We start from the raw sequence: 27,180 nt of genomic DNA on the forward strand, positions 1-27,180 counted from the left end.
TCATGGTGAATGTTATAGAGTGAGTGTGAGGGGGTCAGGTTGACGGTGATGGAGTAAGTGTGAGGTTGTCAGGGTGAGGGTGATGGAGTCAGTGTGAGGAGGCCTGGGTGACGGTGATTGAGTGAGTGTGAGGGAGTCTGGTTGACGGTGATGGTGTGCCTGTGAGGAGGTCTGGGTGACGGTGATGGAGTGAGTGTGAGGAAGTCAGGGTGATGGTGATGGAGTGAGTGTGAGAGTGTTAGGGTGATGGTGATGGAGTGAGTGTGTTGAGTTCAGTGTGACGGTGATGGAGTGAGTGTGAGGGGTTCAGGGTGATGCTGATATAGTGAGTGTGAGGAGGTCAGAGTGACGGTGATGGTGTGAGTGTGAGAGGGTCAGTGTAACGGTGATGGAGTGAGTGTGAGGGGATCAGGGTTGTGGGGATGGAGTGAGTGTTGGGAGATGAGTGTGACGGGGATGGAGTGAGGGTGAGGAGGTCATGGTGACGGGATGGAGTGAGTGTGAGGGGATGAGTGTGACGGTGATGGAGTGAATGTGAGGGGGTCAGGGTGAGGCTGATGGAGTGAGTGTGAGGGGGTCAGGGTGACGATGATGGAGTGAGTATGAGGTGGTCAGGATGAGGATGCTGGAGTGAGTGTGAGTGGGTCAGGATGATGGTGATGGAATGAGTGTGAGGGGGTCAGTGTGACGGCAATGGAGTGAGTGAGAGGGGGCACAGGGTGACGGTGATGCAGTGAGTGTGAGAAGGTCAGGGTGATGGTGATGGTATGAGTATGAGGGGATCAGTGCGGTGGGGATGGAGTGCGTGTATGGGGACCAGTGTGAACGTGATGGAGTGAGTGTGAGGTTGTCAGGGAGAGAGAGAAGGAGTGAGTGTGAGGGGGTCAGGGTGACATTGATGGAGTGAGTGCGAGGTGGTCAGCGTGACACTGATGGAGTGAATGTGAGGGAGTCAGGGTGATGGTGATGGAGTGAGTGTGAGGGGGTCAAGGTGACGGTGTTGGCGTGAGTGTGAGGGGGCCATGGTGACGTTGATGGTGCGAATGTGAGCCGGTCAGCATGACCAGTGTGAAGGTGATGGAGTGAGTGTGAGGTTGTCAGGGAGAGAGAGAAGGAGTGAGTGTGAGGGTGTCAGGGTGGTGTTGATGGAGTGAGTATGAGGGGGTAAGGGTGACGGTGATGTAGTGAGTTGAGGTGGTCAGTTTGACGGTGATGGAGTGAGTTTGATGGGGTCAGTGTGGCGGAGATTGAGTGAGTGAGGGGGTCAGGGTGACGGTGATGGAGAGAGTGTGAGGGGGTCAGGGTGAGGGTGATGGAGTGAGTGTGAGGGGGTCAGGATGACGGCGATGCAGTGAGTATGAGGGGGTCAGCTTCTTGGCGATGGAGTGAGTGTGAGGAGGTCAGAGTGACGGTGATGGAGTGATTGTGAGGGCGTCAGGGCGTCGATGTCTGAGTGAGTGTGAGGGGGTCAGTGTGACGGTGATGGATTGTGTGTGAGAGCGTCAGGGTGACGCTGATACAGTGAGTGTGAGGGGGTCGGCGTGACGGTGATGGAGTGAGTGTGAGGGGATCAGGGCGGTGGGCATGAGTGAGTGTGAGGTGGTCATGGTGACGGAGATGGAGTGAGTGTGATGGGATCCGGGCGATGGGGATGGAACGAGTGTTGGGAGATGAGTGTCACGGGCATGGAGTGAGAGTGAGGAGGATCAGTGTAACGGTGATGGAGTGAGGGTGGGAGGGTCATGGTGACGGTGATGGAGTGAGTGTGAGGTGGTCATGGTGACGGAGATGGAGGGAGTGGGAGGGGATCCGGGCGGTGGGGATGGAGCGAGTGTTGGGAGATGAGTGTGACGGGGATGGAGTGAGGGTGAGGAGGTCAGGGAGACGGTGATGGAGTGAGTGTGAGTGTTTGAGTGTGACGGTGATGGAGTGAGTGTGAGGGGGGTCAGGATGAGGATGATGGAGTTAGTGTGAGGGGGTAAGGGTGACGGTGATGGAGTGTGTATGAGTAGGTCAGGGTGAGGATGCTGGAGGGAGTGTGAGTGGGTCAGAGTGACGGCGATGGAGTGAGTGAGAGGGGGCTCAGGGTGACGGTGATGGAGTGAGTGTGAGAAGGTCAGGGTGACTGTGTTGGAATGAGTATGAGGGGGTCAGTGCGGTCGGGATGGAGAGACTGTTGGAAGATGAGTGTGACGGTGATGGAGTGAGTGTGTGGGGACCAGTGTGTAGGTGATGGAGTGAGTGTGAGGTTGTCAGGGAGACAGAGAAGGAGTGAGTGTGAGGGGGGTCAGAGTGACACTGATGGAGTGAGTGTGAGGTGGTCAGGGTGACACTGATGGAGTGAATGTGAGGGAGTCAGGGTGATGGTGATGGAGTGAGTGTGAGGGGGTCAAGGCGACGGTGATGGCGTGAGTGTGAGCGGGTCATGGCGACGGTGATGGAGTGAGTGTGAGGGGTTCATGGCGACGGTGAAGGAGTGAGTGTGAGTGGACAAGTGTGACGGTGATGGAGTAAGTGTGAGGTTGTCAGGGTAAGGGTGATGGAGTGAGTGTGAGGGGGTCAGTATGAATGTGATTGAGCGAATGTGAGGAGGTCTGGGTGACGGTGATGGAGTGCGTGTGAGGAGGTTAGGGTGACGGTGATTGAGTGAGTGTGAGGAAGTCAGGGTGATGGTGATGGAGTGAGTGTGAGGATGTCAGAGTGATGGTGATGGAGTGAGTGTGTTGAGTTCAGTGTGACGGTGGATGGAGTGAGTGTGAGGGGTTCAGGGTGATGCTGATATAGTGAGTGTGAGGAGCTCAGAGTGACGGTGATGGTGTGAGTGTGAGGAAGTCAGGGTGACAGTGATGGAGTGAGTGTGAGTGGGACAGTGTGACAGTGATGGAGTTAGTGTGCGAGTGTCATGGTGTCGGTGATGGAGTGAGTGTGAGAGGGTCACTGTAACGGTGATTGAGTGAGTGTGAGGGGATCAGGGCGGTGGGGATGGAGCGAGTGTTGGGAGATGAGTGTGACGGGGATGGAGTGAGGGTGAGGAGGTCATGGTGACGGTGATGGAGTGAGTGTGAGGGGATGAGTGTGACGGTGATGGAGTGATTGAGAGGGGGTCAGTGTGAGGCTGATGGAGTGAATGTGAGGGGGTCAGGGTGATGGTGATGTAGTGAGTATGAGGGGGTCAGGATGAGGATGCTGGAGTGAGTGTGAGTGGGTCAGGGTGATGGTGATGGTGATGGAATGAGTGTGAGGGGGTCAGTGTGACGGCGATGGAGTGAGTGAGAGGGGGCACAGGGTGACGGTGATGCAGTGAGTGTGAGGAGGTCAGGGTGACAGTGATGGAGTGAGTGTGAGTGGGACAGTGTGACGGTGATGGAGTGAGTGTGAGAGGGTCATGGTGTCGGTGATGGAGTGAGTGTGAGAGGGTCACTGTAACGGTGATGGAGTGAGTGTGAGGGGATCAGGGCCCTGGGGATGGAGCGAGTGTTGGGAGATGAGTGTGACGGGGATGGAGTGAGGGTGAGGAGGTCATGGTGACGGTGATGGAGTGAGTGTGAGGGGATGAGTGTGACGGTGATGGAGTGATTGAGAGGGGGTCAGTGTGAGGCTGATGGAGTGAATGTGAGGGGGTCAGTGTGATGGTGATGTAGTGAGTATGAGGGGGTCTGGATGAGGATGCTGGAGTGAGTGTGAGTGGGTCAGGGTGATGGTGATGGAATGAGTGTGAGGGGGTCAGTGTGACGGCGATGGAGTGAGTGAGAGGGGACACAGGGTGACGGTGATGCAGTGAGTGTGAGGAAGTCAGGGTGACAGTGATGGAGTGAGTATGAGTGGGACAGTTTGACGGTGATGGAGTGAGTGTGAGAGGGTCAAGGTGATGGTGATGGCTTGAGTGTGAGGGGGTCATGGTGACGTTGCTGGTGCGAATGTGAGCCGGTCAGCATGATGGTGAAGGAGTGAGTGTGAGGGGGTCAGGGTGGTGTTGATGGAGTGAGTGTGAGGTGGTCAGTTTGACGGTGATGGAGTGAGTTTGATGGGGTCAGTGTGACGGAGATTGAGTGATTGATGGGGTCAGGGTGACGGTGATGGAGTGAGTGTGAGAGGGTCAGGGTGAGGGTGATGGAGTTAGTGTGCGGGAGTCAGGATGACGGTGATGCAGTGAGTGTAAGGGGGTCAGGCTGAGGGTGATGGAGTAAGTGTGAGAGGGCCTTTGTGACGCTGATGGAGTGAATATGAGGGGTTCAGCTTGATGGCGTTAGAGTGAGTATGAGGAGGTCAGAGTGACGGTGATGGAGTGATTGTGAGGGGGTCAGGGCGTCGGTGTCAGAGTGAGTGTGTCGGGGTCTGGGTGACGGTGATGGAATGAGTGTGAGCGGTTCAGGGTGATGGTGATGGAGTGAGTGTGAGGGGGTCGGTTTGACGCTGATGGAGTGAGTTTAATGGGGTCAGTGTGATGGAGATAGAGTGAGTGTGAGTGGGTCAGGTTGACGGTGATGGAGTGAGTGTGAGTGGGTCAGGGTGATGGTGAATGAGTGAGTGTGAGGGGATTAAATTGCTGGTGAAGGCGCGAGTGTGTCGGGGTCAGGGTGACGGTGATGGAGTGGGTGTGAGGGGGTCGGTTTGACGCTGATGGAGTGAGTTTAATGGGGTCAGTGTGATGGAGATAGAGTGAGTATAAGGGGGTCAGTGTGACTGTTTTCGATTGAGTGTGAGGGGGTCAGAGTGACGGAGATGGTGTGAGTGTGAGAGGGTCCGAGTGACGGTGATGGTGGGAGTGGGAGTGGGTCAGCGTGAGGGTGATGGAATGAGTGTGAGGGGGTCAGTGAGATTGAGCTAGAGTGAGTGTGAGAGGGTCAGGGTGAGCGTGATGATGTGAGTGTGAGGGGATAGGTGTGACAGTAATGGAGTGACTGTGAGGGAATCAGGGTGACAGTGACCGAGTGAGTGTGAGGGTTTACTGTGACTGGGATCGCGTGAGTGTGAGGGGGTCAGGGAGACGGTGATGGAGTGAGTGTGAGGTTGTCAGGATGATGATGATGGAGTGTGTGCGGGGATCATTGTGACGTTGATGGAGTGAATGCGAGAGGGTCAGGATGACGGTGATGGAGTGAGTGTGAGGGGATCAGGGTGACGGTGACTGAGTGAGTGTGAGAGGGTCAGGGAGACAGGGATGGAGTGAGTGTGAGAGAATCAGGTTGACTGTGACCGAGTGAATGTGAGTGGTTCAGTGTGACCGGAATTGTGTGAGTGTGAGGGGGTCAGGGAGACGGTGATGGAGTGCGTGTGAGGGGATCAGTGTGTAGTTGATGGAGTGAGTGCGAGAGGGTCAGAATGAGGGTGATGGCGCGATGGGAGAGGGTCAGGGTGACGGTGAAGGAGTGAGTGTGAGGGGGCCAAGGTGACGGTGATGGCGTGAGTGTGAGGGGGTCATGGTGACGTTTATGGTGCGAATGTGAGCCGGACAGCGTGACGGTGAAGGAGTGAGTGTGAGGGGGTCAGGGTGATGTTGATGGATTGAGTGTGAGAGTGTCAGGGTGACGGTGATGAGGTGAGTGTAAGGGGGTCAGTCTGACGGAGATGGAGTGAGTGTGAGGGGATCAGGGTGACTGTGAGGGAGTGAGTGTGAGGGGGTCAGGTTGATGGTGATGAAGTGAGAGTGAGGGGGTCAGAGTGACGGTGATGGAGTGAATGTGAGGGGATCAGGGCGGTGGGGATGGAGTGAGTGTGAGGTGGTCATGGTGACGGAGTTGGAGTGAATGTGAGGGGATCAGGGCCCTGGGGATGGAGCGACTGTTGGGAGATTAGAGTGACGGGGATGGAGTGAGGGTGAGGAGGTCAGGGTGACGGTGATGGAGTGAGTGTGAGGGGGTCAGGGTGATGTTGATGGAGTGAGTATGAGGAGGTCAGGGTGACCGTGATGAGGTGAGTGTGAAGGGGTCAGTGTGACGGTGATGGAGTGAGTATGAGGGGGTCAGGGTGAGGATGCTGGAGTGAGTGTAAGTGGGTCAGGGTGATGGTGATGGAATGAGTGAGAGGGGGCTCAGTGTGACGGTGATGGAGTGAGTGTGAGAAGGTCAGGGTGACTGTCATGGATTGGGTGTGAGGGCGTCAGGGCGGTGGGGATGGAGTGAGTGTGAGGGGGTGAGTGTGACGGTGATGGAGTGAGGGTGAGGGGGTTTGTGTGACGGCTATGGAGTGAGTGTGTGGGGGTCAGGGTGACGGTGATGGAGTGAGTGTGAGAGGGTCAGTGTGACGGAGATGGAGTGAATGTGAGAGGGTCCAGGTGACGGTGATGGTGTGAGTGGGTCAGGGTGACGGTGATGGTGTGAGTGTGAGAGGGTCAGTGTGACGGAGACGGAGTGAGTGTGAGAGGGTCCGGGAACCGGTCATAGTGTGAGTGTGAGAGGGTCAGGGTGAGAGTGATGGAGTGAGTGTGAGGGGGTCAGGGTGAGGGTAATGGTGTGAGTGTGGGGGGTTCAGTGAGATTGAGATAGAGTGAGTGTGAAAGGATCAGGGTGACCATGATGATGTGAGTGTGAGGGGATAAGTGTGGCAGTAATGGAGTGACTGTGAGGGGATCAGGGTGAAGTAGATGGAGTGAGTGTGAGGGGGTTCTGTGTCACGGTGATGGAGTGAGTGTGAGTGGGTCAATGTCACGGTGCTGGAGTGAGTATGAGGGAATTAGGGTGACAGTGACCGAGTGAGTGTGAGGGAGCAGTGTGACTGTGATCGCGTGAGTGTGAGGGGGTCAGGGCGACGGTGATGGAGTGAGTGTGAGCGAATCAGGGTGGCGGTGATCGAGTGAGTGTGACGAGTTAGGGAGACGGTGATGGAGAGAGTATGAGGGAATCAGGGTGACGTTGACTGAGTGAGTGTGAGGGAGCAGTGTGACTGGGATTGCGCGAGTGTGAGGCGGTCAAGGAGACGGTGATGGAGTGAGTGTGAGGGGGTCAGTGAGACAGTGATGATGTGAGTGTGAGGGTGTCAGGGCGACGCCGATGGAGTGAGTGTGAGGGAATCAGCGTGACGGTGACCGAGTGAGTGTGAGGGGTTCATTGTTACCTTAATCGCGTGAGTGCGAGAGGGTCAGGGAGATGGTGATGGAGTGAGTGTGAGGGGATCAATGTGATGGTGGTGGACTGAGTGTGAGGAGGTCAGTGTGACACTGAAGGAGTGAATGTGAGGGAGTCAGGGTGATGCTGTTGGAGTGAGTGTGAGTGCGTCATGGTGACAGTGATGGAGCGAGTGTGAGGGTGTCAGGGTGACGGTGAAGGAGTGAGTGTGAGGTGGTCAGGGTGATGTTGATGGAGTGAGTGTGAGGAGGTCAGTGTGTCGGTGATGGAGTGAGTTTAATGGGGTCAGTGTGACGGAGATTAAGTGAGTGAGGGGCTCAGGGTGAGGGTGATGGAGTGAGTGTGTGTGGGTCAGTGTGACGATGATGGAGTGTGTGTGAGCGTGTCAGTGTGACACTGACGGAATGAGTTTAATAGAGTCACTGTGACGGAGATGGAGTGAGTGTGAGGGGTTCAGGGTGATCGTGGTGGAGTGAGTGTGAGGGGGTCAAGGTGACGGTGATGGCGTGAGTGTGAGGGCGTCATGGAGACGTTGATGGTGCGAGTATGAGCGGCTCAGGGTGACGGTGAAGGAGTGAGTGTGAGGTGGTCAGAGTGATGTTGATGTTTGAGTGTAAGGATGTCAGTGTGACGGTGATGGAGTGAGTGTGAGAGGGTCAGTGTGACGTTGACGGAGTAATTTTAATGGGGTCAGTGTGACCGAGATTGAGTGAGTGAGGGGGTCAGGGTGACGAAGATGGAGTGAGTGTGAGGGGGTCAGTGAGACATAGATGATGTGAGTGTGAGAGTGTCAGGGCGACGGTGATGGAGTGAGTGTGAGGGGGTCAGGGTAACGGTGAAGGAGTGAGTGTGAAGGAATCAGGGTGCCGTTGACCGAGTGATTGTGAGGGAGCAGTGTGACTGTGATCGCGTGAGTGTGAGGGGGTCAGGAAGACGGTGATGGAGCAAGTGTGAGGGGGTCAGGGTGACGGTGATGGAGTGAGTGTGAGGGGATTAGTGTGATGGTGATGGAGTGAGTGTGGGATTGTCAGTGTGATGTGGTGGCGTGAGTGTGAGGGGGGCAGAGTGATCGTGATGGAGTGAGTGTAGGATTGTCGGTGTGGTGGTGGTGAAGTGAGTGTGAGGAGGTCAGGGTGATGGTGATGGAGTGAGTGTGAGGGGATTAGTGTGATGGTGATGGAGTGAGTGTGGGATTGTCAGTGTGATGTGGTGGAGTGAGTGTGAGGGGATCAGTGTGATCGTGATGGTGTGAGTGTAGGATTGTCGGTATGGTGGTGGTGAAGTGAGTGTGAGGAGGTCAGGGTGATGGTGATGGAGCGAGTGTGAGGGTGTCAGTGTTTGGTAAAGCAGTGAGTGTGAGGGAATCAGGGTGGCAGTGACCGAGTGAGTGTGAGGGGGTTAGGTAGACGGTGATGGAGTGAGTGTGAGGGAATCGGGATGATGGTGATGGAGTGAGAGTGAGGGGGTCAGGGTAACCGATATGGAGTGAGTGTCAGGGGGTCAGGGTAACGGTGAAGGAGTGAGTGTGAGGGAATCAGGTTGGCGGTGATCGAGTGAGTGTGAGGGGGTCAGGGAGACGGTGATGGAGTGAGTGTGAGGGAATCAGGGTAACGTTGACCGAGTGATTGTGAGGGAGCAATGTGACTGGGATCGCGTGAGTATGAGGGGGTCAGGGTAACCGTGATGGAGTGAGTGTGAGGGGGTCAGGGTGACATTGATGGAGTGAATTTGAGGGAGTTAGGGTGATGGTGATGGAGTGAGTGTGAGGGGGTCAGGGTGATCGTGGTGGAGTGAATGTGAGGGCGTCATGGTGACGTTGATGGTGCGAGTGTGAGCGGGTCAGGGTGACGGTGAAGGAGTGAGTGTGAGGTGGTCAGGGTGATTTTGATGGAGTGAGTGTGAGGGGGTCAAAGTGATGGAAAAGGAGTCAATGTACCGGGGTCAGGGTGACGGTGATGGAATGAGTGTGAGCAGGTCAGTGTGACGGTGATGGAGTGACTGTGAGGGGGTAAATGTGACGGAGATGGAGTGAGTGTGAGGGGGTAAGGGAATGAGTGAAAGAAGGAATTTCACCAGAGCTGCAACTGCCTCACTTCCCCACTCGCCCTCCCCGTTTACATTTTCCTGCTCATCAGTGATTTAAAGAAAACCAAATGGATGCGATGTCATTCTGTAGCCTCTCTGTCGATTCCTCCGTTTCAGTTCCAACGTGGCTTAGATTTCGGGGCGCACCTTAATACTAGCAACGCTATGAAAGCACAGGTCCAGAGGTTCCTCTGAGAGTGTAATTTCTTTCATTGCTGTTGCTCATTGAATGAGCCACTAACGTGCGAACTGCTCCGAAATATGATTCAGGACCTCTGGTGACAACTCTCGCACGTTGAATAACAACAGACAGCTTTCAAACGATGTATTTCAGAGACGACGTTTGGGGTACATTTGACAGACAGACTAGTTCAGAAATCCGTGGTGCGCTGTGACACCAGCGCATCAGCTTCTTTCCTGTCTTGGAAACGGGCCGCCTGCTCAACGAATGCAAGTGCGGTACTGCTTTTCGTGGAAGGATCAGAAAGCGGTAAGAATAAGAATGGGCCAAAAAAAGTGAATTTCACCAATCACAGTCTCGATTAAATTACCTTTCCCTTCCGATGTCTTCAGGACGGAAATGAATGAAAGGGGAGCAATTTAAGAACATGTGACATCGGAATTCGTTTGAATTATGTTCGCACTCGCCAGAAAACCAAATAATGACGAGGTGTGTCACCGCAGGACTTTGTTTCACAATAGCGATGAAATAACAGTTTCCATTCGGTTCCAGTAAAAACGTAACTTGCCTGGAACATAAAGCAGCAGTACAGCTGCTTGCGCTTTTCCGTGCGGGAGGCGAGCACTACCATGACACTTTGAGAAAATCTGCACTCTCCCACACCACAGTTCACTCTCCAGGAATCATAACCAATTTGTTAGAACCTCAACTTGCCTGGAACTTAAAGCAGCTTGAGCCCGCGATTTACCGTGTGGGAGGCGAACATGATCATGACAAGATGGACACAGGCCCCTGTCTCCACAAAGCAAACTCCCGGTTTTGCTCTTTATTTGAACACACCGCAGCCACAGAAATTGCAGTGGCGGGACTCGAGCCTCAGCTTCTTTAGTAATTGAGTTCTGAAGCAGGCGCCTCCGGCTTCCCTTCATCGGGCTGATTCAGTTCGAATAGTGAAATTTGCTGTGTCTGATCCGCAAGACACCCTGCAGGATTTTCAGACAACACCATCCTCCCTGTGACATGTACGTGCTGGATAACTTTCTGTTGTGTCATGTGTCCGGGCTTTGCCAATATCACCGTTCTTTAACTCCCTACATCCTGTTGGTCGAACTGTGATTCCAGTCAGAATGACAAATGTGTAACAAAACACCTTAGCTGGGCTGGCTCTCTACAGAGATAAATATGCTTCTCTTTTCCTATAATTCTCTTGCCTTCTCCCTTTAACTCTGCACATTTTTAGTTCCAACATGAACATTGAATGAGTTTTTCACAACTCGATTGAAACTGCGTCTTTTTCAATGTCAGACCCTGTGGTGAAACGGTTAAAAATTATGTCCCAATACATGTGTGAATCTAACCGGAATGGAGGTGTTGCTTAGTCCCGTGTGAATCTTATTACACACCTCCCCGTGTGAATCTTCTTATCTGTATGTAACCAGAATGGAATGTGTTTTTTAGCCTTGCTCTGCTGTTCACATGAATGTTTATATCTGGAAAAGAGTATATCAGCTGGAAAAGTCTCCAGTTCGGTGAGTCTGCTCCGGGGTTACGTTTAACCGCCGAGCGTGGGTTGTTGGCAACCGCTCTACGAGAACTGACGGCTCCCAGTTCCGGTAACATGTAGAGTGAGTATAAGCCAGACCCGTTGTTTGGACCTGGTTGTGGCGACGCTGCGGGGAATAAAATGCCCATATTCTAGCAGACTCGCCTCTTGGTCGTTTGTTCTGTGTCAGACTACTCTCCTACGAACCTGACCTTGAGAATTTTTTAAAACATTTGGCGCTGCGAGCAGGGTCAATCGCAATTGAGGAGAGATTTTGATACAGAACAATGTTTTGGAAAAAGACTAAGAAACCAGAAGAACAAACTGTGGAGGTCCCGACCGTCCCGGGATGGCATGGATGTGGGCATGTACGTGGCAGTTTGTTTGAGAGAGGATCCCAGTCCTGCCGAAGAACCCCTTGCCTGGGGTACAGCGGAGGATGTGGGCATGTCCAAAAAGCTGAAGCGGAGTTAACAGAATTGAATGGGATTGAACTGAACTGAACTGAGTGGAACTGAAGTGAATCAAATTGAACGGAACAAAATGGAACTGAGCTAAATTGAATTGAAATGGACGGAACTGAATTGAACACAATTGAATTGAACTGAACAGACCTGAACTGAGCTGAATTGAACTACACTGAATTGACTGAACTGAAATTAACTGAAACGAATTGAACTGAATTAAGCATAATGTAACACATGTATTGGGCCAAGCAGTGGAATGTGGTGTACAATTATGTCCCAATACATGTGTGAATCATAATGTAACACATGTATTGGGCCAAGCAGTGGAATGTGGTGAAACGGTTAAAAATTATGTCCCAATACATGTGTGAATCTAACCGGAATGGAGGTGTTGCTTAGTCCCGTGTGAATCTTATTACACACCTCCCCGTGTGAATCTTCTTATCTGTATGTAACCAGAATGGAATGTGTTTTTTAGCCTTGCTCTGCTGTTCACATGAATGTTTATATCTGGAAAAGAGTATATCAGCTGGAAAAGTCTCCAGTTCGGTGAGTCTGCTCCGGGGTTACGTTTAACCGCCGAGCGTGGGTTGTTGGCAACCGCTCTACGAGAACTGACAGCTCCCAGTTCCGGTAACATGTAGAGTGAGTATAAGCCAGACCCGTTGTTTGGACCTAGTTGTGGCGACGCTGCGGGGAATAAAATGCCCATATTCTAGCAGACTCGCCTCTTGGTCGTTTGTTCTGTGTCAGACTACTCTCCTACGAACCTGACCTTGAGAATTTTTTAAAACAGACCCTAACCATTCCCTATGTGAAAACGTTTCTCCTCGTGTACATTTTTCTTCTTTTATTAAGTCTTTAAAACTCTGCCGAATCGTTCTCAATTCTTTCAGGCGTCGGGATCCTTCTCCCTTCCTTTTTTTCCTCTGTCTAACCCACTCATGTCTTGGAAAGGTTTAACAAGGCCAGCGTTTGGCCTTCTGCTCTCCAAGGAGACCTGTTCCAACTTTCCAAATGACCTTTATTGTTGACATTCCTCATATACCACACCATGATCAACAACCTGTTCAGTGCTGTTTTCAATCATTTCACGTTCCCACTTCCTAAAGTTTCACGCCCAGATCTGTGCGAATATCCAGATGGTGGATTTACTCAGAGTGTGATTCTGTGGGTGAACATCCTCTAACACTTGTTTCCCTTTTACCACATGTGGTACTGTGCCATACCCACTACAATGACACTTCTGACCCCAAAACTCCAAAGGAATTTGAAAGGGTAGAACTAAATGATTTACATCTATTTATCAATCAGTTGATAGGACGTCCGGGCAAAAGTGAAATCAAACAACCAAGGCTCGATGGCGACTTGAAGAAAGATATTCTCCCGTGCCAGTATTAACACAAGCTACGAAGCGAAGATCATGCCCTAGACACTCTTACATTGCCAAAACCAACCAGTTGAGATTCGGACAGGTCCAACCACATCCCAATTTGTTCTCAGATTTCTAAGCATCAAAGTGTTTTAAGAATATCGCCTTGTAATTTTGTCTCCTTGTTCACAGGCCAGTGCTGTTCATCCATGGACTTAGTTGTCTCCATCGGCAGAGTATTCAGCTATTTCCCTCCACCGGCAAGCAGTGTGAGGAGAGGCAAGTGCGGTTACACTCTGAAGTTCACTCTCATCGGCACAGCCATTTCCATCAAGTGCTGGGAATCAGCAAGTTTGATTGGGAACTTCCTGCAAAAATATCATTTATCTGAGAAGTGATAAAGATTTTGAGCTGGTTGGTAAGACATAAATGTAATCCGGACTCTCTACCCTCAGGTAAATTCGTGTGAGGGCATTTTTGTGCAGCCTGTTTGCTGTTCAAACTTCACACAACAATCCTGCAGAAAGGTTTTTGATACAGTAACATCGGCTTCTTTGCTGCAATCGGACAGCAGTTAACATCTGAGTCCCAACTTTCCCAGATAAAGACAATCCGAGTGAAACCCTCACTCACTGAGAGCCATCCCCACGTCCCTGTGCTGCGGGGCTGCAGACAGGGTTTAACACAGAAGATAAGGTTAACAATGAGACTTTATTTCACCATCAGCCACTCTGTCCCAGAGACAGGAAGAGGGACAGCATCAATGTGTGGCGTCACTCATGCATCAGCAGAAGCTGTTCAGCCCATCGATTCTATAGCGACTCTCTGACGCTTGTGTATCCCGTGGTTATTCATACTTGGTGATGTATACCCTAATAATGCGGAGCTGTGCATGTATCGCAATTCTGTCTCCAACAAATGGATCCAATTGTAATTCACAGCTTTTCATTTCACAGGAAGAACACTGCTGTGTGAAACGGCGTGGGGAATAACTGCAGGGCGTCATGCGCATAGAACACTCTAAAACTGATGTATCTCACCTTCGTCAGTTTATTCCCAGCTCTGGCAAGAGGTTTTGCGAATCAGATCAGAGCACACCAACAGAGAACAGGAAAAGATCTTCCAGAACTTCACAAGTTTGTTTCCTCATTTGTGTAAATTTCCAGTGTGTATCGGTATGAAATATTCATTTTAGGTACATTGAATGAAAGGAAGCGGAAAGTGAAACAGCACGCAATGCGTAGAATGGAAATCTATTATAGAAAAACACTGGAGGGGGCAGAACATACCCTGAAACATGGAATTGGCATCGAGTAGAGGATGTTTTCAATCCATTAATTTCATGATTATGAGCCCAATACGCTCCAGCTGGGCCGCTCTATTAGCGCTGACTATAGCAGTTTCACACAGTCTTTAGCTAATCGTCTGGCATGTGGCATATACCTCAGAGGATGATTTCAAATGGTCGTCACTATTATTATGTGACACATGTGGCGCAGATGTGTCCCCGCTGTGTCAATGTAAACTGTGACTAACTTGCCACATTCTGTTGGCTTAACTGTGATTTCACTCAGAATCACAAAATATGTCACCATGCAAAGTAAGGCTATGCAGCCCCCAAACAATAAGGAAATGTCTATGTCGGTCGATTGATTGACTTTATTTGATTGATTGATTGATTGTCACATGAACCTCAGTACAGTGAAAAAAAATTGTTTGTTATTGATAAAGGCAGATCATATTAATCAAGGACATGTAGATCACAGCATAAGTAAAACAAAATTTTGGACAGATTAAGGCTTTCAGGTGACTCCGCACAAATCCACATTAACAGGATCAGCATCATTTGAAGTAAGGGAATTCATTTCTCAGTCTTGTGACGACCTCCAAGAAGTTGCTGTTGTGTGTCTTTAAGCTTCGGTACATTGTTCTGAACTCGAACTCATCAAAATTATACACTCTGCGTCAAACATTGAACCAAATGCAAAACTCTAGTGCTCAAGTGTGACTTCTCGCACGTACATCACCCACCCGAGGCGATATCATACCCAAGACCAAAAAGCCAGAACCGCAACAGAAGCATGATCCATAAATCAGGGGAGTTTCCTTGTTTAAAAAATATGAGTTTTCTGGTGTTTCAGAGGGTAGGCCGCACTGAGCTTTAATAACAGCTCCTTGCCATTCTGACTTCTGGTTCCCCGGAGGGTGTGCTAGCCACTTCTTTTGCGAGCGGACTCCCATCATTGGCAGCTGGACGAACTCATCTTCAATTGGCAATCAGTGTTATTTGAGAGAAGCATGAATGCGCTTTTCAGCCCACTATCAAACTGGAGTGCGGGGGGGGGGGGGGGGGGGGGTGGGGGGTTAGATGTAGTGGAAGTTATGGAATGTACAAAAGAGAGATTGCGCATCCACAGGACTTAATATTCTTTAGGAAACCTTGTGCAAATAACGCCATCTAAGACTGATAGAAATGTGAAGAACTGTAGGGAAAGAGAGAATCTCTCCCAGTCATCTGTGTCTGTGTCCTTCTTGAAGTCACAGCGAAGGCTCTGCTGTCTAAATCAGCATGGAATGTTACTGCAGCGAGTCCTGTCGCTCAGGCACGTTGCACCTGATGTGTATAAGTTTTATCACGTTACAGCCAGCTCAGAGAACAGATTTCACAGCTCACATCATCCCAGAGTGACAGGGAACAGAAGAAAGTGATTCAGACCATCATCTTACCACGGATGTGGGTGAGTAGACAATCTCGACCAGTGCATGTTCCCAGCATTTACAATCTTGGTCTGTGTGACAACAAAAGCAGGAACCAGGAACTGTTTATCTTGCTTCTTAAAACAGGCGTGAAAATTTGCAGAGCATAGATACATCTACATGCTGTTAGTGAAATGATGAACAGCAGAGTACAGTTCAAAGAGTATGGTCTGCCCTCTGGGTGATGGGCTCAGCTCCAACTGTGACCCTCTGCTCACCGGATTTGAACACAAACAAAGAAATGACTCAGTGACGAAATGTGTTGAAACGGATTCTGTGAGGAATTGAAAGCGATGGAATGAAAAGGCCCTTGAGAGGGGGATGTAATATTATCTGGGATCGTTTTCCAGACTTGGGGAGAGTGCGCAGTGCTGTTTCCATGGGTCAATATCAGGATAGATAGATTGAATAAGCGTCAAATGTTATTGTCGGGATCCCTGTCGCTTAGACACACTGCACCTTTTGTACAATGGTACAAAAGCACGGACGTTTTGTGTAGAGGGGGCAACTTCAAAATCGTTACTGAGGCAAAATGCACAAATGAGCGAAAGAACAAAGCAACCACAGAAACTGGTATTACGTTACGGGGTAAACCCCCTCTGCTAATGTAAACCAGCAACACAGAAATGATTCACCGCCGTGCTGTATTCTGTTAAAATTCCAGAGGCAAAAACCAACCCAAAAATCACTACTTAAAGTTAAAAATAACAAATTTATTGCTTTTTATTGACAGAGAATAATCAACCTACAACTCCTTTCTCGAAACCTTCTGCTCTACAATGTCTTCCCTCACTCCGATTCCAATAACATTTACAAAATAGTTCAAATTTAAAAAGCAGATAGTTGTCGAAGGTTCTCTTTGTATATTCCTCTGTAGATTTTTTCTCCAGGTCGGTGTTTATGCTTTTTTTCTATGCAATCTATTTCTCCAGATAAGCACCTCTTGGAGATTTTACTAGCATCCTACATCTATTGGTCTTTTAACTGCTCTCTTTGCTGTTCTTTGTCGCTCTGGGTAACTGTTCCAAATGTCCGATATTTGTCCCACAAAACGTCGGACAGTTTCATTTATTTTAACATTGTAAAAATACCAAATTCAAACTTGATTGGGACATAATTTAAACTGATTGGCCGAATTCAAATTTGATTTTTGTATCCATGTAACACAGTTCTTAGTTGTTTTCATCAAATGTCATGTTGTTGCCTTGTTCTGAACTCTTTGTGCAGCCAGGCATTTCGGCACCATTAAAAGTACATTACACACACAACTTCATAACAACGGCATTTGCCAAGATAGTTTATTTCTCTCAACATCGCTCTCTATCAATCTCATGTGCCTGAGATTTGAACAATCTGTGGTTAATGTTAATCAAAACTGCCCTATTCTCAGAGCCTCAGATTTAACACGCCACCTTACTTCTGTCTAACAATATTAATTTATGTCGCCGTATATTTCTTCAGCACACGTTGAGAAGAAATAAAAATGAGAAAAACAGTCACCTGTTTGACTGTGATTTGACCCAATGCTTTTGCAGCCAACAGATTTCAGCTTTAAGTGAAATAGCCTTCATCTTTCCTGTACCAGTAATGAGATTGCATAGCATTGTGGTAAGTTTTCATGAGTTGAATGAGATCCAGCATCATTTCTCGGGGCGAAATTTACTGATGAAATACACGGAGGTTGGGGGGTTCAATTTGGTTAGGAAGGGCATGATCAGAGTTCCCTTGATACAAAATCGTTAGAGACGATGGAAATGAGATTTACTGGGAGGTATAGCCACGAGAAAGAAAAGAAGTGATTTAATGAGATGGAATAGATGAAGATTCACATAAATCAGGAATGACGGAGTTGTGTCATAATGGAGGTTTTCCTGCGGATGTGAGGTTGGTAAGGGTAAATAAGAGGGAAGTTACCTCGTTGAGGTGAGTGTATAACTAGAGGTTAGAGCTTCAAAACCAGCGAGGAACGACAACGAAGTTTGCAGCAGGTACTTTTTATTCTGAGTTTTTGAAATCGGAGATTACTTTTCAGACAGGAAATAAAATTAGAAGATGATTCCAGCATATTTCAAAGGCCAGTTGCAGACACACAAGGAGCGAATTTAACAGGGGAAGAGACTCTGGGCTTCCTGGATTGCGAGGCAAAAGTGACACACTCACAAATTATTTAGCGGTCATCAGAAATAAATTGCATAATATCTGCAACTGAACATGTTAAGTGTAAGAAGTGCTGGTGGTGTTGAAATGCGTCGCAGCTAATTCGACGTGAACTACTACAAATTGTTAATGTACTGAACTGTTTGTTTAGCTTTGCATTAAATGGAAGCCGGTTAGCTCAGTCCGCTGGCTAACTGGTTTATGGTATAGAGTGAGACTAACAACGTGGGATTAATTGCCGCTCTCTCTCAGGTTGACATAAGGATCATCATCTCCACTGCTCATGCGATCTGTAATACAATTGTGACTCTAGTGAGTAGGAATGGACCTGTCAATGTCAAGCAAAATTATATTTACCATCTGTTGCCTTGAACATTTGGTCACAATGACCAAGAACGGGACTGAGTCCATTTAATACTCACTGATCTCCTCCCGAAAAATCCAGCGACAAGACTCGTCCTTATTCCTGCTGGAACTCTCTGTCCTGCACAGCAGCAAAACTATTTGTCATGACTTTCCCAGATTCACTGACAACATTCAGTCTACCGAAAGAGAGAAATCTAATTACTTTCGAACCGTTTAATGACCTGTGTGAATTTGCAGCAAACAGGATTATTTGAACCGAGTTTAACAGCCTTTTCAAGAATGTAAATCCAGTGCAGTGTCAGAGATTTGAAAAAGGTCAAGCTAAAATATCACCTCTGTTTCTCGATCCACAGATAATTACCTGGGGAATATGTGCAGTTTTACAGTAAATAATTGATAACTTTCCCAAAGACAGAACAATCCCACAAATCAGAAACTGGAATTTTAGAATAGAAGCTGCTTTATTCGACATTATTCTTCAACTACGCTTCAGTCTGATGCTCCAATAATTCCTGATCAACGTCAGTAAAACCAGCTTTAGATTAGGATTGAAATTACAACTGCGGCATTTTAACACACTGTTCAGTGCCAAGCGCTGATCGTTTGCTCCACTGGAACCGCGGACAGCAATCCTACAAAGTGCCCTACTCGTACCTTCGACCCACCTGTTCTACTTTTGCTGTGGTTCTGAAATTAAAGCTAAGGCAGAGGAGGAGGAACTGATATGGAACTGTGACTTTTCGAGCAACAGGTTCAGGAAATGGGACACAGAAAACTGATGTACAAAGTAGACTTGATAGAAAACAGGGTTTCTGTGGGTCACTGCGTTGTTTACAGACGATGTTATATTATCGCTGTCACGGGACTTCTCATTCTGCCCTCATTATCAATCTTCACCCTGGCTACATCCAAGGACATATTACTCAGTTTTCATGAACACTGAAGATATAAGAATATCATGCAAGAGTAAATTGATTTTCGGTTTAAATTGTAAAGTGATAAGAATCCAAAGTGAGATAGATAATGCCCGAAATTCATGTTTATTACCGTGGCCAGAACGCTAGCCAGGAAAAGGGAAAATCTGTCCCTGAATCCCGAATATCCACACGCTTGCTTGCTCCATGTGTCCAGTGGGAAAGCTGAGTGAAGGAGCATGCAGTCTGGCAGAGCGCCTGGGAGAATCCTCCACTGTCTGATCTAAATCTACAACAGGAGCTGTGTATTCCAGCTGTGGGAGCACTGGTATAAAGGGGAGGTACTTGGTATTCCATGCTGTAGATTTACAGTGTCCTCATCATGTTATTGTTATAACCCTCTGTCACAAACAGCACAGACAGAGAGGAATAAGAGGGGGCCATTCACACGCCAGCACTACCGCACCACTTGATATTATTATGGTTGACCGAACACGTCAATGTCTTTTAGGAGAAAGTGAGGTCTGCAGATGCTGGAGATCAGAGCTGAAAATGCGTTGCCGGGACAGCACAGCAGGTCAGACAGCATCCAGGGAACAGGAGAATCGACGTTTCGGGCATAAGCCCTTCTTCAGGAATGAGGAAAGTGTGTCCAGCAGGCTAGGATAGAGGGAGGAAGAGAGCTTCTTCAAGGAAGGCATCCTTGTAAGAGGATTCACAGTAGGTTAAAATCTTCGAGGAGAAAGTGAGGCCTGCAGATGCTGGAGATCAGGGCGGAAAATGTGTTGCTGGAACAGCACAGCAGGTCAGACAGCATCCAGGGAACTGGAGAATCGACGTTTCGGGCATAAGCCATTTTTCAGGAATGAGGAAAGTGTCCAACCAACCCAACCACCCTGTGGCTCAACACTTCAACTCCCCCTCCCACTCCACTAAGGATATGCAGGTCTTTGGACACCTCCATCGCTAGACCACAACAACACTACGGTTGGAGGAAGAGCGCCTCATCTTCCCCCTAGGATCCCTCCAACCACAAGGGATGAACTCGGATTTCACCAGTTTCCTCATTACCCCTCCCCCCACCTTATCTCAGTCAAATCCCTCAAACTCAGAACCGCCTTCCGAACCTGCAAATTTCTTCCTGACCTCTCCACCCCCACCCCACTCTGACCTAACACCCTCACTTTGACCTCTTTCCACCTATCGCATTTCCAACGCCCCTCCCAAAGTCCCTCCTCCCTACCTTTTATCTTTGCCTGCTGGACACACTTTCCTCATTCCTGAAGAAAGGCTTATGCCCGAAACGTCGATTCTCCTGTTCCCTGGATGCAGTCTGACCTGCTGTGCTGTTCCAGCAACACATTTTCAGCACGTCAATGTCTTTTCCCAGCCCATCCACATCAACCTATCGCCCAAAGGGAAAAAAGACACTGAATAAACCGAAAAACTCTGTGCAACTGTGGGAGCAAATATGTTTAGAGACAGTGAGCTTATGCAATGGGATTCTTGGTTGATCATGTTTCAAATGATACGATTCCATCAAAACTTACCACCAAGAAGGTGAGGAGTCTTCTCTGGTCAGTAGCAGAGACGAGAACTCCAGGCGATGGGAACTGATGATGAGTCAGCAGAACAATCATTGATTCAGCTGAAATCTGAACTGCACTCCGATTCTGGTGGGACTCAAACCCACAAACTTTGAATCGCAATCTTAACAATGCAGTAGAGGTCCAACACGTCTTTCATTGGGCTGCAGATGAAGGTGAGGGAGAATGTGATAGTTCAGAAGGAGGATTGATGGACGGATCCGGACAGCAGAGCCTAGTTGGGACTGGGATAATGTGGGGGGAGGCGAAATGAGGAAGCTGTTGAAATACACATTTATACCGAGTATTTTCAGGGTCCTAAGTTGGAATATGAGACGTTCTTCCTCCAGGCATCGGCTAGTAATGGAATGGCGGTGGCTCGTGCCCGAAACATCAATTCTCTTCTCCTCAGATGTTGTCGGACGTGCTGTGCTTTTGCAGCACTACACTCTCGACTCTGAGCTCCAGCACCTGCAGCCCTCACTTTCGCTTATCTTCGCAGAGGGAATGGTCTAGCTCAGACACCACCTTGGTAAATCTACTCTGACCACGCTCCCATGTAAACACACGATTCCTTAAGGCTGGCAATCAGAACAGAACAAAATTATCCGAAGAAAAGCAGAAATATCTGAACCAAATCAGCAGGTTTAGTGCATCTAGGAGAGATTTTCGAGCCAAACGATCCGCTTTTGGAATGAATGGTATGTGTAGGTGGGGTAGGAACGTGAAAGAAGGTGGACAGGGTCTAAAATGATTGAACTCGATGTTGGGTATTGAAGATTGTACGGTCTGTCAGCAGGAAATGACGTGCCGCTCTCCCAACTCGCGCTGTGCTGTGCGGGAGCTGTGCAGCAGACCAAACTGAAATGGAGACATGGGAACACATTGGGCTGTTGCAGTGACAGGAACCTGGAGGCTCAGGGTCATTTTTTGCTTGCAGACAGAACGTAGGTGTACACGCGTTTGCCACCCGCTATGTGTTTCCCCAGTCCAGACGAGATTACATTATGAGCAGAAAAAACAGTTTGCTAAATTGAGTGATGGGCAGATAAATCACTGGAACCTTACACAATCAGGAGGGACATCATAACCGTGCAGCATTACACCTTCTGAGATTTCGTGGAATGGTGCCATATGGGAAAGTGTTGGGGGTCAATGAGGATTGGACGAGGATGTACAGAGAGAAGTTGTCCCGCATTGTGCCGGTATTCAGTTGTATGGGCAAGTGGGGAAAGGGCAGTAGAATGCATATCTTCCTGAGCTTCCAGCTATAAGCAAATACCTAGTTACGGAGCAAAACTACTTAATGATTTTCATGCAAACACCGACACTAGGTACAGCTGACAGAAGTCACGTGCTTACACTGTCACTGTCAGTCTGTCTCCCTGGGAGCAGTACTACTCCCCCATGCTGATTAAGACAACACAGTTCTTCCTGTGATATATCCCGTCGAGAATGGAAGGACAGCTATTAATAAGCTGTACTTAGAACGGAGTATCTGTATTGCTCAATAAGAATCGCGTAACTATTCTAACTCCCTTTTAAAGTCACTTGACCCATAGCCTTGTATGTCTTGGCATCACAAATTCACATCTGAATACTTCGGAAAGTTATGTGGATTTTTGCCTCTCCGAGTCTTGCATACACTGTGTTCGAGATTTCAACCACCTACTGTTAGAAAACGTTTTTCCACGCGTTTACTATAATCTTTCCGCCTCTGACATTAAATCGGTGCCCCCCTCCCCCCCCCCCCCCCCCCCGTGATCGAAAGCTCTATCAAAGTAAAACATTTATTTCAGTCTACGCTATTCATATCCCTCAGTACTTTGTACATCATAATCATGCCGCCACCCCCACAGGGGATTCATTTGGACAGAAGTACGTACTGCAAATTTTAGTAATCAGAATCAATATTAGAGTGGAGCTGATGAAGCACAGCAGGACAGGCAGCATCCGAGTTGCAGAAAAAATGACGTTTCGGTCAAAAGCCCTTCATTAGGAATAAAGCTGCGAGCCTCGAGGGTGCAGAGATAAACGGGAGGACTGGGTCTGGGAAGAATTTAGCTGAGAGTGCAATAGGTGGATAGAGGTGGGGTTAAAGGTGATAGGTCGGAGGAGAGGGTGGAGCGGTTAGGTGTGAAGTAAGATAGACAGGTGGGACAGGTCAATATGTTGGTGCCAATCTAGCAGCTTGGAACTTGTTTAAGGTGGGCGTGGAGAGATAAGGAAGCTGGTGAAAACCACATTGATGCCCTGGGCTTGAAGGGTCTCAAGGTGGAAGATGAGGCGTCGGGTGTTGAGGCAATGGCGGTGGAGGAGGCCCAGGAACTGCATGTCCATGGGAGAGTAGGGTGGGAGGGAGTTGATGTGTTTGGTCATGTGGAGTTGGGGTTGAATGTTGTAGGTGTACTGGAAATGTTCGCTGAAGCGCTCTGCGAGAAGGTGTCTGTTGGCCCCAATGTAGAGGAGACCAACAGATGCAATTAATTACATGTGTGTCATGCAGTTGCACATTTGATGGATATGGGAGGATCTATTGGAGCCTTGAAAAGATGTGATGGGGAAGATGTGGGTGCAGGTGTTGCAATTCCTGTGGTGGCAAGGGAAGGTGCCGGGGTGAGGGGGGTCATTGGAGGGCGTGGACTTGACTAGGTAGTCGTGCAGGAAACAGTCTATGTGAAAAGTGGATAGGGGTGGCGAGGGAAATATATCCCTCAAGTTCAGTGTTATTGACACCTTTTACAAACCCACTGACTCCCAAAGCTGTCTAGATTTTTCCTCCTCCCACCGCATCACTTGCACAAATGTGATCCTATATTCCCAATCCCTCCACCTCTATCGCATCTTTTCCCAAAGGAGAAGCACAGCGTTTCAGGCAGCATCCGAGGAGTCGTAAAATCGACGTTTTGGGCTGAAGCCCTTCGTCAGGAATACAGTCAGAGGGCCTGAAGGTTGGATAGATAAATGAGAGGAGGTTTGGGGTGGGGAGAAAGTAGCATAGAGTACAATAGGTGAGTGGGAGAGGAGATGAAGGTGATGGGTCAGGGAGGAATGTGGAATGGATCGGTGGAAAGGAAGATAGGCAGGTAAGACAAGTCATGGGGACATTGCAGAGCTGGAAGTTTGGAGCTGGCGTGAGGTGAGGGAAGGGTAAATGAGGAAACTGGTGAAGTCTACATTGATGCCCTGGGGTTGCAGTGATCTGAGGCTGAAGATGAGGTGTTCTTCCTCCAGGCTTTGGTTGTGAGGGAGTGGCGGTGTAGGAGGCCCAGGACCTCCATGCCCTCGGCTCAGTTGGAGGGGGAGTTGAAATGTTGGGCCACTGGGCAGAGTGGTTGATTGGTGCGTGTTGCCCAGAGATGTTCCATAAAGCGCTCTGCTAGGAGGCGTCCTGTCTCCCCAATGTAGACTAGACCGCATCGGGAGCAACGGATACAATAAATTATATTGGTGGATGTGCAGGTAAAACGTTGATGCTGGTGGAAGGCTCCTTTCGGGCCATAGATGGAGGCGAGGGAGGAGGTATTGACGCTGATTTTGCAATTATTGCGGTGGCAGGGGAAGGTGCCAGGACGGGAGGATGGGTTGTTGGGGGGCGTGGAAATGACCAGATAGTCACGGAGGGAACGGTCTTTGTGGAAGGCGGAATGGGATAGGGAGGGAAATATATCCCTGGTGGTGGGGCCCGTTTGGAGGTGGTGGAAATGTCAGCGGATGATTTGGTTTATGCGAAGGTTGATAGGGTGAAAAGTGAGCACCATGGGGGTTCTGTCCTTGTTACGGTTGGAGGGGTTGGGTCTGAGGGTGGAGGTTCAGGATGTGGACGAGATGCATTGGAGGGCATCTTTAACCACGTGGGAAGGGAAATTGCAGTCTCTAAAGAAGGAAGCCATCTGGTATGTTTCATACTCTATGCTACTTTCTTCCCACCCCACCCTACCCTCATTTATCTTTCCACCCATCAGGCAATCTGCTTGTATTCCTGATGAAGGGTTTTTGCCCGAAACTTCGATTTTTCTGCACCTCGGATTCTGCCTGAACTGTTGTGCTCTTCCAGCACCGCTCTAATCTAAACTCTGGTTTCCAGCATCTGCAGTCATTGTTTTTACCCTCTGCTCCCAAAGGACAAGTTCCACCACAGAACATACCAGATGGCCTCCTTCTTTAAAGACCGGAACTTCCCAATCTATGTGGTTGAAGATGCCCTCCAACCCATCTCATCCATGTTCCGTACCTCCACCCATGAACCCCAAATCTCCAACCACAAGGACAGAACGTCCCAGGTCCTCATCTTCTATCCCACCAACCTCTGCATAAATCAAGTCATCTGTTGACAGTTTCGCCATCTCGAAACGGATCCCAACACTAGAGTTAGGTTCTCCTCCCCCGCCCTATCCACTTTCCGCCAAGACTATTCGCTCTGTGACTACTTAGTCAAGTCCACGCCCTCCAATGGCCCACCCTTCCCTCCCAGCACCTTCCTCTGCCACCGCAGGAATTGAAAATCCTGCTCCCAAATCTTGAGAGAAGATTTTATGCGTCAAGACTAAATGTGAGTGTGAATGTGACGAGAATTTTATGTTTGCTGCTTCATTCTGAGACAGTTCCGACTCGGAATAATTCAAGGACAAGTTATTCCTTCCAAGGACGAGGTCAATTCCTTGGATTATGCTGAAATCATTATTCCGCTGAAGGCAGAAATATAATGGCGTGGATTCGATTCCACTCAGAGAATTTCTTATCCCCTAGATGCACCATATGTAATCTTGATGTGGTCATATGTCAGCCTCAACAACAGTTTTGGTAAGGAGTTCCGCCGATTCACTGGCCCCAAGCAAAGAAATTACTCCCCATTTCTGAATTAAATTGGCAATATCTAATTCTGAGTTCATGTCCTCTGGTGCTCTCCTCATACCAGAGGGTAAATCACCTGCCAGTAACTACCCTGTCAAGATCCCATGAATATTGAACGTGCATAAATGTTATTACGTGATTATAGAGCTGCAATCTGTCTCCCTTGTTTTAAGGAGAATAATCCAAGCCTCACCAATCATTCCAAGAAGCCCCATTTTCTCCAGCGTTGACAACATGTTCATTAATCTCTGCTGTCCCCTGCAGAATCCTTACATATTATTAAGGCAGGTGGAGACATTTATGTGAAGAAACGGTTGAAATTTCAAGCACAGATGGGAATTGGAACTTGAAATCAGACAGTGACTGGAATCAGATTGGTCCACACAAGGACGAAATAGAGTATTGATATCTCTGACAAATGAGGATCTAATCATATCCCACTGACATTCAATGGCTTTACTGTCACCAAATTATCCCGTGTAATTGTCCACTGAGCGAGTATTTAGAAAAATAAACAGATAGAAACTGGCTATATAAACATTTTGACAACAAAAACATATCCTTTGGTAGACATTTTTTGATTATAAACTCAACTTGTGACTCCGTGAATCCTACATCGTTTGCAAGGCAAAAATGAGACTCTCTCCATTTGCCTCAATGGGTGTAACTTCAGTAACATTTAAGGACACGGTCCACGACAATGCAGTCACTTGATTGTACCCTCTTCAATACCTGCAATATTCATTCTCTTCACCGCTTAGGCACAATTGCAACAGAGTGCACCAACTACATGATGAACTGGAGTAAGTCATGTGGGCATATTTGACAGAACCTTCAAAGTTCAACAGCTGTACTGACTATAAGGACAAGGTTGGAAGATGCAATGAAACGCCACCATTTGCAAGTTCCCACCAAGGCCCATAGCACTCTGACTTGCAAAGGAATCAGTGATAAACTCATTGGTGAAACAGTTTTGATGGGCAAAGTTGCAGACTTCAGCCTTCCATGTTTTATTGCAATTAAAAAAAATGTTTATGTGGTGACCTGACTTGTGCTCGGTCCTTTAGCTGTTCCCTAAACTGGTAGTTGCTAAAGTGGTTAACACTAGAAAATATCCGAAAACCCTCTCAATCATCTGATTCCCTTCAAGATTAGAGTGGTGTTGGAGAAGCACAGCAGGTACGACAGCATCTGAGGAGCACGAAAAATGAACGTTTAAGACAAAAGCCCTTCATCAGGAATGAGACTGGGAGCATATTGGATAGAGAGATAAATGGGAGATGGGCGTGGCTGGGGAGAAGGTAACTGAGAGTGCCCACAGAAGCCTGAGGCCGCCCACTGTGCCACCCACAGATTACAATGCATCTTTGTCAACCCATGAGCTGAATACAATGTGGGAAAACAAGCAATCTGTTGCAAAAATCAGAACATCTATCCTGGCTAATCTTTTGCTGTGTTGCTTGTTGTACCATGAACCTTTTGCTTAGTTAATCACTCCTGCTTTCCACCCACTTTTCTTACTTCCCATTGTTCTTTTGCACTTCCTTAACACCTATTTCATTTCCATCTCTAGTCAGTTCTGAAGCAAGACAAGGTTAATTTGGCAGTATGTTCAGCATGGATTGGTTGGACTGACGGGCCTGTTTTCATGCTGTATGACTCTATGGTTGACGCTATGGAGCAAATAGTTGGTTGGGACTAACAGCAGCACTGACAGCATAATCGAATACTTGGTGGGATATGTAATCCTGCTGGAGTATCCGGAGGTTGTTTTGCTCAGTGACCCCTTCGCACACACGGGACTGGTGAACGGTCTCTCCCCAGTGTTACTGTT

This window comes from Chiloscyllium plagiosum, unplaced genomic scaffold, assembly GCF_037043375.1.
Source record: "Chiloscyllium plagiosum isolate Xiang-an unplaced genomic scaffold, Cpla_swu_hap1 HiC_scaffold_44, whole genome shotgun sequence".
NCBI lineage: Eukaryota > Metazoa > Chordata > Chondrichthyes > Orectolobiformes > Hemiscylliidae > Chiloscyllium > Chiloscyllium plagiosum.